Source organism: Anabrus simplex, chromosome 7 (assembly GCF_040414725.1).
Source record: "Anabrus simplex isolate iqAnaSimp1 chromosome 7, ASM4041472v1, whole genome shotgun sequence".
NCBI classification, from domain to species: Eukaryota; Metazoa; Arthropoda; class Insecta; order Orthoptera; family Tettigoniidae; genus Anabrus; species Anabrus simplex.
In genome coordinates, this window is record NC_090271.1 from 325,256,769 (window position 1) to 325,273,377 (window position 16,609).

The window sequence follows — 16,609 nt, forward strand, 5'->3', positions numbered from 1 at the left end:
CATGTTAGGGGATACCTTTGTTCTAAGAAAATTAGATTGAAGCATAGCAAGACTAGAATCGAACACTGTAAGAACATTGTTTGATGTGTTCAGAGCAAAAGTACAACTTCAATGATTTACCTAGTGTAAAACACACACTGTGCACATATCGCATAGCTATCTCGCCTAACACTTGCCTAGTATGAAAATCAAAAACACACTGTGCACATATCGCATAGCTAACTCGGCAACACTTCAAATGATTTGCTTAGTACGAAAATAAAAAATCTATACCGCGTAGCTAACTCGTTCATCGCACTGCTAAGACGCTTAGTAATTGCAAATACACTGATATATGTCATACGAAAATCAAGAAAGCACACTGCGTAGCCAACTCGCTCGGGTCACTCGCTTAGTAATTGCAACACGACTAGAACACTGATACACACACGGATAAGAATGTTGCGAGATACTACATACTTACATGTTTTTTTAAAAAAATATTGGGGGTGAAAGATCATAAATTATATGTACACATGTTGTCTCCTCCAAGTTGTAAGACGAAATAGACGCAGTACTGCGAGTTTCCGCTATAGCTGGCGAACGGAAGTAGCATGATATCTCAGCAAAAAAAGTATGCGTGAGCTTGCATACATGCAAGTCAGACACAATGATGGATACCGCGATTCAAATCCTGGCAACTTATGCCGTCAGGAAGGGCATCCGGCGAGCATCTAGCTGTAAATCCCCGATTCTCATGTTAGAAAGAGCAACTTGTTGTAAAACATTCTTAATCCCAGTTCTTTGACGTCAGGAAGGGCAACCGGTCGAAAACAATAGTGTATGATGTAAGAGGCTAGATACTGCTAGTTTTGCGTCAGGAAGGGCAACTAGTCTTAAAACAAATTCTTCTGATTTAAAATCTTAGTTTTGCGTCAGGAAGGGCATCCGGCTGTAAAACAATAGTTCATGATACAGCGATTTAAAATCTAAGAAGAGCATCTAGCTGTAAATCCCCGATTCTCGTGTTAGAAAGGGTAACTAGTTGAAAAACAGATTCTTAATCTGAGTTCTTTGACGTCAGGAAGGGCAACCGGTTGAAAACAATAGTGTATGATGTAAGAGGCTAGATACTGCCAGTTTTGCGTCAGGAAGGGCAACTAGTCTTAAAAATAAATTCTTGCGATTTAAAATCTTAGTTTTGCGTCAGGAAGGGCATCCGGCTGCAAAACAATAGTTCATGATACAGCGATTTAAAATCTAAGAAGAGCATCTAGCTGTAAATCCCCGATTCTCGTGTTAGAAAGGGTAACTAGTTGAAAAACAGATTCTTAATCTGAGTTCTTTGACGTCAGGAAGGGCAACCGGTCGAAAACAATAGCGTATGATGTAAGAGGCTAGATACTGCCAGTTTTGCGTCAGGAAGGGCAACTAGCCTTAAAACAAATTCTTGCGATTTAAAATCTTAGTTTTGCGTCAGGAAGGGCATCCGGCTGTAAAACAATAGTTCGTGATACAGTGATTTAAAATCTAAGAAGAGCATCTAGCTGTAAAACCCCGATTCTCGTGTTAGAAGTTGTAAAGCAGATTCTTAATCCGAGTTCTTTGACGTCAGGAAGGGCAACCGGTCGAAAACAATAGTGTATGATGTAAGAGGTTAGAAACTGCTAGTTTTGCGTCAGGAAGGGCAACTAGTCTTAAAACAAATTCTTGCGATTTAAAATCTTAGTTTTGCGTCAGGAAGGGCATCCGGCTGTAAAACAATAGTTCGTGATACAGCGATTTAAAATCTAAGAAGTGCATCTAGTTGTAAACCCCCGATTCTCGTGTTAAAAAGAGCATCTAGTTGTAAAAGAGATTCTTAATCCAAGTTCTTTGACGTCAGGAAGGGCAACCGGTCGAAAACAATAGTGGATGATGTAAGAGGCTAGATACTGCCAGTTTTGCGTCAGGAAGGGCAACTAGTCTTAAAACAAATTCTTGCGATTTAAAATCTTAGTTTTGCGTCAGGAAGGGCATCCGGTTGTAAAACAATAGTTCACGATACAGCGATTTAAAATCTAAGAAGTGCATCTAGCTGTAAAACACCGATTCTCGTGTTAAAAAGAGCATCTAGTTGTAAAACATTCTTAATCCTAGTTCTTTGACGTCAGGAAGGGCAACCGGTCGAAAACAATAGTGTATGATATAAGAGGCTAGACACTGCTAGTTTTGCGTCAGGAAGGGCAACTAGTCTTAAAACAAATTCTTGCGATTTAAAATCTTAGTTTTGCGTCAGGAAGGGCATCCGGCTGTAAAACAATAGTTCACGATACAGCTATTTAAAATCTAAGAAGTGCATCTAGCTGTAAAACCACGATTCTCGAGTTAAAAAGAGCATCTAGTTGTAAAACAGATTCTTAATCCGAGTTCTTTGACGTCAGGAAGGGCAACCGGTCGAAAACAATAGTGTATGACGTAAGAGGTTAGATACTGCTAGTTTTGCGTCAGGAAGGGCAACTAGTCTTAAAACAAATTCTTGCGATTAAAAATCTTAGTTTTGCGTCAGGAAGGGCATCCGGCTGTAAAACAATAGTTCACGATACAGCTATTTAAAATCTAAGAAGTGCATCTAGCTGTAAATCCCCGATTCTCGTGTTAAAAAAGCATCCAGTTGTAAAAGAGATCCTTAATCCAAGTTCATTGACGTCAGGAAGGGCAACCGGTCGAAAACAATAGTGTATGATGTAAGAGGCTAGATACTGCCAGTTTTGCGTCAGGAAGGGCAACTAGTCTTAAAAACAAATTCTTGCGATTTAAAATCTTAGTTTTGCGTCAGGAAGGGCATACGGCTGTAAAACAATAGTTCACGATACAGCGATTTAAAATCTAAGAAGTGCATCTAGCTGTAAAACCCCGATTCTCGAGTTAAAAAGAGCATCTAGTTGTAAAACAGATTCTTAATCCGAGTTCTTTGACGTCAGGAAGGGCAACCGGTCGAAAACAATAGCGTATGATGTAAGAGGTTAGATACTGCTAGTTTTGCGTCAGGAAGGGCAACTAGTCTTAAAACAAATTCTTGCGATTTAAAATCTTAGTTTTGCGTCAGGAAGGGCATCCGGCTGTAAAGCAATAGTTCACGATACAGCGATTTAAAATCTAAGAAGTGCATCTAGCTGTAAATCCCCGATTCTCGTGTTAAAAAAGCATCCAGTTGTAAAAGAGATCCTTAATCCAAGTTCTTTGACGTCAGGAAGGGCAACCGGTCGGAAACAATAGTGTATGATGTAAGAGGCTAGATACTGCCAGTTTTGCGTCAGGAAGGGCAACTAGTCTTAAAAACAAATTCTTGCGATTTAAAATCTTAGTTTTGCGTCAGGAAGGGCATACGGCTGTAAAACAATAGTTCACGATACAGCTATTTAAAATCTAAGAAGTGCATCTAGCTGTAAAACCCCGATTCTCGAGTTAAAAAGAGCATCTAGTTGTAAAACAGATTTTTAATCCGAGTTCTTTGACGTCAGGAAGGGCAACCGGTCGAAAACAATAGCGTATGATGTAAGAGGTTAGATACTGCTAGTTTTGCGTCAGGAAGGGCAACTAGTCTTAAAACAAATTCTTGCGATTTAAAATCTTAGTTTTGCGTCAGGAAGGGCATCCGGCTGTAAAGCAATAGTTCACGATACAGCGATTTAAAATCTAAGAAGTGCATCTAGCTGTAAATCCCCGATTGTCGTGTTAAAAAAGCATCCAGTTGTAAAAGAGATTCTTAATCCAAGTTCTTTGACGTCAGGAAGGGCAACCGGTCGAAAACAATAGTGTATGATGTAAGATGCTAGATACTGCCAGTTTTGCGTCAGAAAGGGCAACTAGTCTTAAAACAAATTCTTGCGATTTAAAATCTTAGTTTTGCGTCAGGAAGGGCATACGGCTGTAAAACAATAGTTCACGATACAGCGATTTAAAATCTAAGAAGTGCATCTAGCTGTAAAACCCCGATTCTCATGTCAAAAAGAGCATCTAGTTGTAAAAAAGATTCTTAATCCAAGTTCTTTGACGTCAGGAAGGGCAACCGGTCGAAAACAATAGCGTATGATGTAAGAGGCTAGATACTGCCAGTTTCGCATCAGGAAGGGCAACTAGTCGTAAAACAAATTCTTGCGATTTAAAATCTTAGTTTTGCGTCAGGAAGGGCATCCGGCTGTGAAACAATAGTTCGTGATACAGCGATTTAAAATCTAAGAAGTGCATCTAGCTGTAAAACCCGTGTTGAGGGTGATTCATTTGTCGGATGGGGGTGATCCTACTGTTGCATATTACATTCTCAGGTAGTTTCGAGGGCGTGCAAAGAGCCAGCATTAAGTAAGGGCTGTTGATGGGGACGTTAAACCTTGTGCAGACTCCTTCGAAAATGATTGTGAGTACAAGATCTTGATAGTGATTCGTCTGTCGGATGGAGGTGATAAGCTGTGTGCAGGCTGAGGGCGTGCAAAAAGCCAGCATTAAGTAAGGGCTGTTGATGGGGGCATTAAACCTTGTGCAGACTCCTTCGAAAATGATTTTGAGTACAAGACGTTGAGGGTGATTCATTTGTCGGATGGAGGCAATAAGCTGTGTGCAGGCTTCTTCGGTAGGAGTAGGCTATGTGCCGGTACCGGGACATCTAGTTATAAAACCCGCTACAACAAATTTATCGCGTACACTGCGATTTAAAATCCTAGTCAGGAAGGGTAACCGGTCGTAAAACTATGGTGTATGATCTATGAGGCGGGTGTGCAAAAAAAAAAAGCTAGTGTTAAGTAAGGGCTGTTGATAGAGGGGTGTTAAACCTTGTACAGGCTCCTTCAACAGGAGTAGCCTACATGCCGGTGCCGTGCAGGCTCTTTCGATAGGAGGGGGGCTATATGCTAGCACTGTGTGTTTTAACCTCTCCGTACAATCATGATAATTTATGTTCGGAGCTTACATGGGCTACGTGAGTTACAAGTCGCTCATCAGCATGCAGTGTCTTCGTTCAAGGTTACTACAGCCGGAAGCCGAGTGTACAATTTCAGCCAACACATGCATTCCATACCTCGCTCTGAATGTCTGCGCCGATACAACTTCAAAGATAGTGTTCTATGCAGTAGAACAAAAAATGTAACCCATAACCCGTTCCTAAAGATTAAAACTGTAAATGTTTGAAGCTCCTGATTTTTTCAGCTAGATGTGGTTCCTAACGTAGCAGGGCCGGGATTAAAAATATGTTTTAAAGCCGAGTGCCTCCTCCTGACGCAGGAGTTTAAATCGCAAGAATTTGTTTTACGACCGGTTGCCCTTCCTGACGCGAGAATTAAATCACAAGAATCCGTTTTACAACAGGATGCCCTTCTAGGATTTTAAAAAGCAGTATCTAGCCTCTTACATCATACGCTATTGTTTTCGACTGGTTGCCCTTCCTGACGTCAAAGAACTTGGATTAAGGACCTCTTTTACAACTAGATGCTCTTTTCAACACGAGAATCGGGGTTTTACAGCTAGATGCACTTCTTAGATTTTAAATCGCTGTATCACGAACTATTGTTTTACAGCCGGATGCCCTTCCTGACGCAAAACTAAGATTTTAAATCGCAAGAATTTGTTTTAAGACTAGTTGCCCTTCCCGATGCAAATCTGGCAGTATCTAGCCTCTTACATCATACGCTATTGTTTTCGACCGGTTGCCCTTCCTGACGTCAAAGAACTCAGATTAAGAATCTCTTTTACAACTAGTTGCTCTTTTTAACACGTGAATCGGGGTTTTACAGCTAGATGCACTTCTTAGATTTTAAATCGCTGTATCGTGAAGTATTGTTTTACAGCCGGATGCCCTTCCTGACGCAAAACTAAAATTTTAAATCGCAAGAATTTGTTTTAAGACTAGTTGCCCTTCCTGACGCAAAACTGGCGGTATCTAGCCTCTTACATCATACGCTATTGTTTTCGACCGGTTGCCCTTCCTGACGTCAAAGAACTCGGATTAAGAATCTGTTTTTCAACCAGTTACCCTTTCTAACACGAGAATCGGGGATTTACAGCTAGATGCTCTTCTTAGATTTTAAATCGCTGTATCATGAACTATTGTTTTACAGCCGGATGCCCTTCCTGACGCAAAACTAAGATTTTAAATCAGAAGAATTTGTTTTAAGACTAGTTGCCCTTCCTGACGCAAAACTAGCAGCATCTAGCCTCTTACATCATACACTATTGTTTTCGACCGGTTGCCCTTCCTGACGTCAAAGAACTGGGATTAAGAATGTTTTACAACAAGTTGCTCTTTCTAACATGAGAATCGGGGATTTACAGCTAGATGCACGCCGGATGCCCTTCCTGACGGCATAAGTTGCCAGGATTTGAATCGCGGTATCCATCATTGTGTCTGACTTGCATGTATGCAAGCTCACGCATATTTTTTTTTTGCTGAGATATCATGCTACTTCCGTTCGCCAGCTATAGTGGACACTCGCAGTACTGCGTCTATTTCGTCTTACAACTTGGAGGATACAACATGTGTACATATAATTTGTGATCTTTCACCCCCAATATTTTTTTAAAAAAACATGTAAGTATGTAGTATCTCGCGACATTCTTATCCGTGTGTGTATCAGTGTTCTAGTCGTGTTGCAATTACTAAGCGAGTGACCCGAGCGAGTTGGCTACGCAGTGTGCTTTCTTGATTTTCGTATGACATATGTCAGTGTATTTGCAATTACTAAGCGTCTTAGCAGTGCGATGAACGAGTTAGCAACGCGGTATAGATTTTTTTATTTTCGTACTAAGCAAATCATTTGAAGTGTTGCCGAGTTAGCTATGCGATATGTGCACAGTGTGTTTTTGATTTTCATACTAGGCAAGTGATAGGCGAGATAGCTATGCGATATGTGCACGGTGTGTGTTTTACACTAGGTAAATCATTGAAGTTGTACTTTTGCTCTGAACACATCAAACAATGTTCTTACAGTGTTCGATTCTAGTCTTGCTATGCTTCAATCTAATTTTCTTAGAACAAAGGTATCCCCTAACATGTTGTATCGGATCACATGTTAAGGTTAACGACATCGAGTGCAGTGTTCGATTCTAGTCTTGTTATGTTTCAATCTAATTTTCTTAGAACAAAGGTATCCCCTAACATGTTGTACAGTGTTCGGTTCTACTTGTTTAGTGATCTGAACACATCAATCAATGTTCTGATCACATGTTGCATCGAGTGCAGTGTTCAGTTCTAGTCTTGTTATGTTTCAATCTGGTCTTCTTAGAACAAAGGTATCCTCTAACATGTTGTACAGTGTTCGGTTCTACTTGTTTAGTGATCTGAACACATCAATCAATGCTCTGATCACATGTTAAGGTTAACGACATCGAGTGCTGTGTTCAATTCTAGTCTTGTTATGTTTCAATCTGATCTTCTTAGAACAAAGGTATCCCCTAACATGTTGTACAGTGTTCGGTTCTACTTGTTTAGTGATCTGAACACATCAACCAATGTTCTGATCACATGTTAAGGTTAACGACATGAGTGCAGTGTTCGATTCTAGTCTTGTTATGTTTCAATCTAATTTTCTTAGAACAAAGGTATCCCCTAACATGTTGTATCGAGCACAGTGTTCGGTTCTACTTGTTTAGTGATCTGAACACATCAATCAATGTTCTGTTCACATGTTAAGGTTAACGACATCGAGTGCAGTGTTCAATTCTAGTCTTGTTATGTTTCAATCTGATCTTCTTAGAACAAAGGTATCTCCTAACATGTTGTACAGCGTTCGATTCTACTTATGTAGTGTTCTGAACACACCAAACAATGTTTTAATCACATGTTGAAGTTAACGACATCGAGTACAGTGTTCGATTCTAGTCTTGATCACTTATTTTGTGTTCTGAACACATCAATCAATGTTCTGATCACATGTTGTATCGAGTACTGGCTGTCTTATAAGGAGCTTGTATAGCCGCCATCTTGCGTCCGCCATCTTGCGCAAGAATCCTTAGGGGTAGGGGGGCGTCTCTAGCCATCTTGTGCAAGGATCCTTAAGCCGCCTCATAAGAGCAATCACCATCTTGCGCAAGCATCCCTAGGGTGTCTCATAAGGAGCCTTGTATAACCGCCATCTTGCGCAAGCATCCCAAGGGCGTCTCATAAGAAACTATGTATAGCGATCATCTCGCATAAGCACCTTTAAGTAGTCATGTATAGCCACCATCTTGTGCAATTAGCGTCGAGAGATGGCTGCTGTAGAATTTTTCTTTTTAAATTATCCGCCACCATTTTTCAACTAAAGAGTGTAGCACTGAGGTTTGCGATGTAAGATGGCGGATGACAGCTGACAAAAAGCGCGTGAGTTTGTTTATTAAACAAGAGCACGTGGAATTTGCCGCCACCACAGTTCAAAGGTATCTAGCTAAAGATGGCAACACGGTGCTCTCTTGGTTAAAGATGGTGGATGACAGCTAACAGAACTTTTCAAATTACCCGCTGCTACAGAGAGCAGCACGGTGCTCTGTGGATTAAAGATGGCGGATGACAGCTGACGAAATTACCCGCAGCACAGTGCTCTATTGATTAAAGATGGCGGACGACAGCTGTCAAAAAAGCACGTGGCTTTGTTTACTAAACAAGAGCACGTGGAATTTGCCGCCACCACATTTCAAAGGTATCTAGCTAAAGAGTACAGCACTGAGGTTTGTGATGCAAGATGGCGGATGACAGCTGTCAAAAAGCACGTAAAATTTGTCACCGGCCCAAAGAGGGCAGCACGGTGCTCTCTGGCGGTTGACAGCTGTCAGAAAAGCACATGGGTTTGTTTCCAAACAAGAGCACGTAGAATTTACCACCACCACATAGAGGGCAGCACGGTGCTCTCTAGATTAAAGATGGCGGATGATAGCTGCACGTGGCTTTGTTTCCAAACAGGAGCATAAAGAATTTTTCAAATTGCCGCCACTACATTTCAAAGGTATCTAGCTAAAAAGTGCAGCACTGAGGTTTGCGATGCAAGATGGCGGATGACAGCTGTGACGTACCACATTTCAAAGGTAAGTAGCTAAAGAGGGCAGCACGGTGCTCTCTGGATTAAAGATGGTGGTTGACAGCTGCACGTGGCTTTGTTTCCAAACAAGAGCACGTGGAATTTGCCGCCACTACATTTGAAGCTAAAGAGTGCAGCAATGAGGTTTGCGATGCAAGATGGCGGATGACAGCTGTGACGTACCACATTTCAAAGGTAAGTAGCTAAAGAGGGCAGCACGGTGCTCTCTGGATTAAAGATGGCGGATGACAGCTGCACGTGGCTTTGTTTCCAAACAAGAGCACGTGGAATTTGCCGCCACCACATTTCAAACTAAAGAGTGCAGCACTGAGGTTTGCGATGCAAGATGGCGGATGACAGCTGTGAGGTACCACATTTCAAAGGTAAGTAGCTAAAGAGGGCAGCACGGTGCTCTCTGGATTAAAGATGGCGGATGACAGCTGCAAAAAAGCACGTGGCTTTGTTTACCACGCGCTAGTTAGGTTAAGTTGGTACTACTGAGGTTTAGGCCCGTCAAGATGGCAGTACTGAGGTTATCGATGCGTTGTTGTCTGTCAAAAAGCACGTGGCTGTCAAAAAACACGTGGCTTTGTTTATCTCGCGCTAGTTAGGTTAAGTTGGTACTACTGAGGTTTAGGCCCGTCAAGATGGCAGTACTGAGGTTAGCGATGCGTTGTTGTCTGTCAAAAAGCACGTGGCTGTCAAAAAACACGTGGCTTTGTTTACCTCGCGCTAGTTAGGTTAAGTTGGCACTACTGAGGTTTAGGCCCGTCAAGATGGCAGCAGTGAGGTTACCGATGCGTTGTTGTCGATGACAGCTGTCAAAAAGCACGTGGCTTTGTTTACAAATTCAAATCTCGCGCCAAAATTCAAATTTCCCGCCAGAATTCAAATTTCCCGCGGGAGGAGGCCGCCGAATCCCTGTATTATGCTACTATCTAATGTAAGACAATTGAAATCCTGTTTTGGAACATTGAGGGAATAAGAAAAGCATTGTCATGCGTAACATTCCCAGTATAGGACACCGACGCAAGAATTCCTACTGTAACATTTCTGTTGGAACCCCTGGAACTGCAAAAATTCTATGCCACACATGCATACGCAAGGCCGATGGAAGATAGATTTGCAGGAGGAGTCACTTGTTTCTCGAGTGGATCGTTGGGAAATCATTGGGTAATATTGAAGTAGTGCTCGAGGAGGAAAACAGGAAAATGATTAGATCCGACTCAGTCACTTTGATAGGGATGTACGTTCCTTCATACATACATATCTTTATTGCCCACCCTAGTGTACACCATCGGCTTACAGGCAATAAAGACAGACAGAGCGAAACAAAGGAAAACAAGCAATAATAACAACTACATATCTCTTAAAACTACTTAACTACATTTACTACCTCTACATCTACTCAGTATCATCCCACACGTACGCGGATAGCCAGCACACATGCAGGACGATACCGCACTACTAACTACCCAAAGCCCAACCCCTGACTACCACCTAAAAAAAAAAAAAATTAGACTGGTCGCTGCAACAGCCCTGGCATGGAACACACGCCCACCAACCCGTCTACAGCAGCCACCAGCCTTGCCACGTGAGAACTGGTATCGTATCTCACCGACCCTCGCTGACAAACACTGTGTTCCTTTCCTTATCATGTGTTACAAGCCACCCTGGCTGAAACCAGACCCAACAGGTGGCCTGCAACACACTTCCGCTATGTACGTCACACATACTCTTGTCCCTTGTCAGCACACTACCTTCCCTATCCTTTTCATTTCCGTGCGGACATGCTCAAGTCTATCTTCTTTGGAGTGGGGTCAAGTCCCCCACCCCTCCCTCTTCCCTTAATACGTCACCCTAACCTCTCACGCACTACTCCCGCTATTTACATCTCACCTTATAAAAACTTAAGACTTAAACATCAGCTAACAACCATTTAAAATCCCTCATCAACGCACCTAAAACAATTAACACTTTTTTTTTCACAGACATTTTTCATTCGAAGTCCATTAGTTCACTCAGTCTTCTCCACCTACCGCACCACACTTCATATATCAAACCGACTCACCTTATTAAGCTTCAGACTTAAACATCAACTAACAATCATTTTATATCGGACTTAAAACAATTTGACTTTTTTTTTTAAACATTTCACTTACACACAAACAAACAGTTTCCATTCCAAATCCATTAGTTCACTCCGTCTTCTCAGTCTACAACACCTCAATTACATCAAACTGTTAGATCCCATTTCTTCCATCCTATTAAACTTAATACATAAACATCAAGAATCCCTCAATTTTTACACCCCTCATCAAGGCATCTACACCATTTAAATTCTTTTTAAAAGAATTTTTTTTGACCTACTTTCATAATTTCCATACTGCCAACATTTTCTCCTTAACTACATTCCCACTTAATCTATCACAATTCTATCACATATACCTTCTTTATACTCCCTCCTCACACAAATACACTTAAACAATCCATTTTTTTTCACTCCTCATTTACACACCAACAGACAGTACTCCATTCCAAGTCCATTAGTTCACTCAGTCAACTCGCTTTTTTTTTTACCTAAGCTTTACACTACCCTCAAACCTACTCAACCTCCCTTTTTCTCAACGCTTACCTAATTTTCTCAGGCTTTCCCTTTGCCCCAGGCGGATCACCTTTCCACAGGGCAAGGTGTTCTCCCCCTTTCCCCTAACACTGCAGCCCCCTCTTCTGATATCATGATTACCATGATACCCTTCCCGCATTTGCTCAGGGCGGATATCCATTCCTCTGAGCAGAATGCCTTCCCCCTTTCTCCCTCAGCACAAACCACATTATCTGCACAACCCCTGTTACTCCCTCAATTTCTTTATAAATATAGCTCTGGCCACATTTAAGAATTTCGCTATATTCGTTCCTTTCTCCCACTCTCTACATAACCAAGATGTTATCTTATAGCTTTCCCCTACCATATGCAGCTCCTTCTTACTTAGTAGTTTGATCTTTATCTCCGCCAAAGGTCGGCATTGATTAAAAATATGCAGGTCCTCCCACTTCTCTCCACATAACACACATCTATCCCTATTCTCACTACCAACCCACCCCCTATTCCTCGGAAGACCCAATACCCACCAATACAAACCTCTCTTATCCCTTCTACCCTCAAACTCCGTTTTCGGGTTTATTACTTCCACCAATTTATTTAATACTGATAAAGAGACTCTCTCTCTACATTCCTCTATTAAGCTCTGTCTTTCAATATCTAGTAGTCTTCCCTTTATCCTTTCCCATACCCATTTATTCCTACCATCCCCCCAGACCTCTCCATATACCCCCAATCCAATCTTTTGTAGCCATTTTTTGCACTTATTCACCCAGTAACCTTCATTCGTCATACCTTTCTGAAAATTAAACGTTTCTTGTACTAACGCCCCACCCTTCCCTTCCTCCAATCTCATCCAGTACTTGAACACCCTCTTAGCAATTTCAACCTCTATCGATTCTTTACAGACTAATCTGGCCCCGGCATTGGCTGTACAATTCGGTAGGTCCATCATGATCTTGCTAAATTTCGCCACCACCTGGTTTAGTTCACTCCTGCCTTCCTCCATTCCCCATACTTCAACCCCAAATAGCATTTTGCCCATTACCAGTGATTTAAACACCGTTTTCTGAATTTTGTATTTAACGTCTGGAAATTTCTTTTCTAATACTCCTACTACAGCAAGCGCTCCTCTTCCTTTAAGTTTTGCCTTCTTACACTGATTTTTCCAAGAAGCATTCTTACTAATTATTACACCTAGGTACTCAATTTTCCCCCCTGGTTTAATTTCTTCCTGCTCAAGCCTCCAGACTTCCTTATTCTTTCTCCCACCCCTTTTCCTACACACCATTATCTGAGTCTTTCTTACATTTACTCTGAGAGACCATTTCCTAGTATATTCAACTACCTTGTCCAACCCTTTTTGCAAGCCATTTGCCGTCAAAGCCAAAATCAATAGGTCATCCGCGAATAGCAACCCCGGAATCTCCATTTTCCCTACCCAAGGGCATTGCCATGCGTCTCCACCATGACCCTCTAAAATATTATTTATAAATAATATAAATAATATCGGGGATAGCTTACAACCCTGTCTCACCCCGCTTTTTGACTCAAAACACTTACTCAACCTTCCATCCTGCAATTTAATCATCACAAACACTTCCTCATAAATAGTTTCAATTGCCACCCTCATTTTTTTCGACATTCCAACCTCCCCTAATCTCAAAAATAGCGCCTCCCTACTGACCGTATCAAAGGCTTTTTCTAAATCAATCGCTGCTATAAATAATTTACGCCCTGCTATCCTCACATACTTTGTAATCAAAGTGTCCAGAATCCAAACATTATCAACTGTATTACATCCTTTCCTAAATCCATTTTGGAACTCAGATATCCTACCGTACTGTTCCACCCAATTTGTTATCCTATTCGCCAAAACCCCTGTGTACACCTTTGATAGCGAGTCTAGGAGTGTAATTCCTCTATAGTTGTTTGGATCACTACTAGCTCCTTTATTTTTATAAATAGGGCATAATACCCCCTTCCTCCATTCTCTAGGAAATTTCCCCGTTTCCAGCAACCTATTAAAGAATTTCACAATCCCTCTCAACATCGGTTCATTTGCCCCTACCTCTTTCCATACACTATTGGAAATACCATTCACACCTCCTGCAGCCTTGGGTCTAGCATTTTTTAATACTGTATTTACCTCCTGCCTTGTTATCTCCCCATCCAATATTGTAATGCCTACTTCCAGTTCCCTTCCAATATGTGACTTGTCTATTTCTCTACCCAATTTCCTCTCCCCTTCTAAAAGCCTTTTAAAATGCCTAACCCACTCGTTTTCTCCTATTTTATCCCCCTTCCCCTCCGGTTTCGTTCTTCTAATCTTGTTTATTGACTCCCAAATTCTCTCAAATTTCTTCTCTCTACAATATATATTTATTTTTTCAGCTTCCGCCTCCTTCCATCCTCTTTTCTTCTCATTCAATACCTCCTTATATTCCCTTCTCAATTTACAATATTCCTTCCTTTTTTCTTGCACACCCTCCTTCCTAAACTCCGCTAGGGCTCTCATTACAACCTCACGTTTTCTCGTACAGTCTTCATCAAACCATCCATTCATTTTATTCTTTTTTCCCTCTACCCTTCTCCTCACTTTCTTCCCCACCCTCCATACAGGGAGTTCAATTAATTTTAGCACGTTATCCATATCATTCCCTTCTACCGCCCTTTCAATTCCTACCCTTAATATATCTCCCTCCTCTTTCAAATGCCGTCTTAATTTCTCTTTAGTATTATCATCACATACATACTTCCATCCTCCATTCCTATACCTCTCCTTACTTTCCTCCATCTTTCCCTTCTCATCAGCGACCAACGTTCTCAATTTTATTTTGATAGGCATATGTTCTGTCAACCCATATTCTAACACCTCAAAACTTATTATTCTCCTTAACGCTATCTCTGAGCTTATTCCTATGTCCACCACACTCCCTCCATTTGTTGTAATATACGTCAAATCTCCCACACTATCCCCCTTCATCCACCCATTTAAAATAAATAAAAGTTCTAGAGCACATAACTCTAATAACCTTTCTCCATAACTATTTACAACATTATCCTTACTCTTCCTTTGCAGTACCCCGTCTACTTTTACTTCTTTCTCGTATACCGGTACTCTATTGCTCACTCTCGCATTCCAATCCCCCAATAAAATCATCCCATCTTCTACATACATTCCTTTAATTGTGTTTATTTCTTCAATCAGTTCGTCAAAAAAAATGTTTATTTGCATACACTGAATCGCTCGGATGGTTATAAAGCAGTGCCAGACAAATTGCTTCCGCTGCCCCCTTCCCCATTTTTACTCTCAACCACACTACCCCTTCTACCCTAGTCTGTAACGTCTCCACCCATTCAGCTATCTCATTTCTTATTAAAACTACTATGCCCCCTGGGTTTCGGCCCCTCTTCCCTATTTTTTTCCTTAACACGTTAACTACTCTATAACCGTCCCATGTAATTTCAACCCCCTTCCCTAACCACGTCTCTACTAGAGCAATAATCTCAAAATATTTCACTAAATCCACAATTTCCTTATTCCCTAACTTCCCCATCAACCCCTCAATATTCAGCATCCCTATCACCATATCTAGTTATTATTTCCTCCCCCTCCCTCCCTATACTTCTGCATTTCACCACTTCCCCCCTTACTTCTCGTAATTCTTCCTTTTGGCTCCACCCCACCCCTCTCTTTCTTCTCACCCCCACCCTTCCCCTTTTCCGTGCCAGAGCCTTTTTTCCCACCCCATAGATCTTTTAAGCTCAAGGATCTCGCCTTATTTAACGCCTGCTTTCTCTCCAGGTTTATTTCTGCATTATTCCTATTCGGGGAGGTTGAGTCACTACCCTGACTCCTTTCCCTTCCCGTCACCTCTTCACTACCTGGATCCACTTCACTTCGGTCTAGTGTCCTACTTGTTGATTCACCCCTTCCTGGGCTGTTCTGACTCACCAAGGACTCTGCTGTCTTCGCTACTTGCCCGCTGACACCGCAGTCCCCTCTTCTCTCTTCCTTCTCCGTACTGATGTCGCCCTGCTCTCGATTTCTGCAACTCATTTCCTCCTCACAATTTTCCATCCTCAGCAGTTCCTCCTGTGTCCACGATCGCGACCAATTTCTGCCTGAAGTAACCAGGCACCTCCCCACTATCTTGACTCGCAATCCCTGCGCTCTAGCACGCCACATATGCCGCTTATAGACATCCGACCGCATCCTGTCTTCTTTCTCTCTCTCAGCCTTCAAATAAATGTTCGATCCTTTCAAATTTCCAGCATTCCTCAGAAGTATATCAGCCATCAGGGTTGATATTAATCTTAACTTCACCGGCCTATGTCCCTTGTTCCTTCCCACTCTATATATATCATCTATATCAACTTCAGAAAATTTTATCTTCATTTTGTTCGAAACTATGTCCACCACTTTCAATACTAATTCCACTTTTGATTCTGTTCCTTCCTCAGGTACACCATACACAAACACATTTTTTCTTGCTGATTCGTTCCTCGCTAACCTCACTTCTCTCTTCATTGCTGTTAATTCCTCTTCCAGTACCACCACCTTCTTTTTCAAGCTCCCTACCTCATCTTCTATCTCCGGTAACTTGTCATTTACACCTCCAATTTCTTCTTTTATAAAACTTTTTAAGTCCTTCATCTCCTTCATTTGGGTTGCCTGGTGTTCCTGCATCATTTCCTTAATTTCTTCTCCTTTGCTTGCTTCCTTCACCACTCTCTTGATCTCTTCAAGCTCCTCCCAGCCGAACGGTCCCTGGTTTGGACCCGGATTTTTTTCTATACCTCCTACCACCAGCAGCGTCGCAATAACCGTCGCACACAACATAATCTCCAACAGTCCTTTATAACCACTATTTTCTCTTCCTCTCTCAACTCCACCTTCCTTCCAACACTGCCTTGCACCATGCCATCTTCCAATTCTTAGCCTGTATTGCTGTATCGTTATTCCCATATTGCGCACCTCAGCTCATTCACACGTCCGCACTTC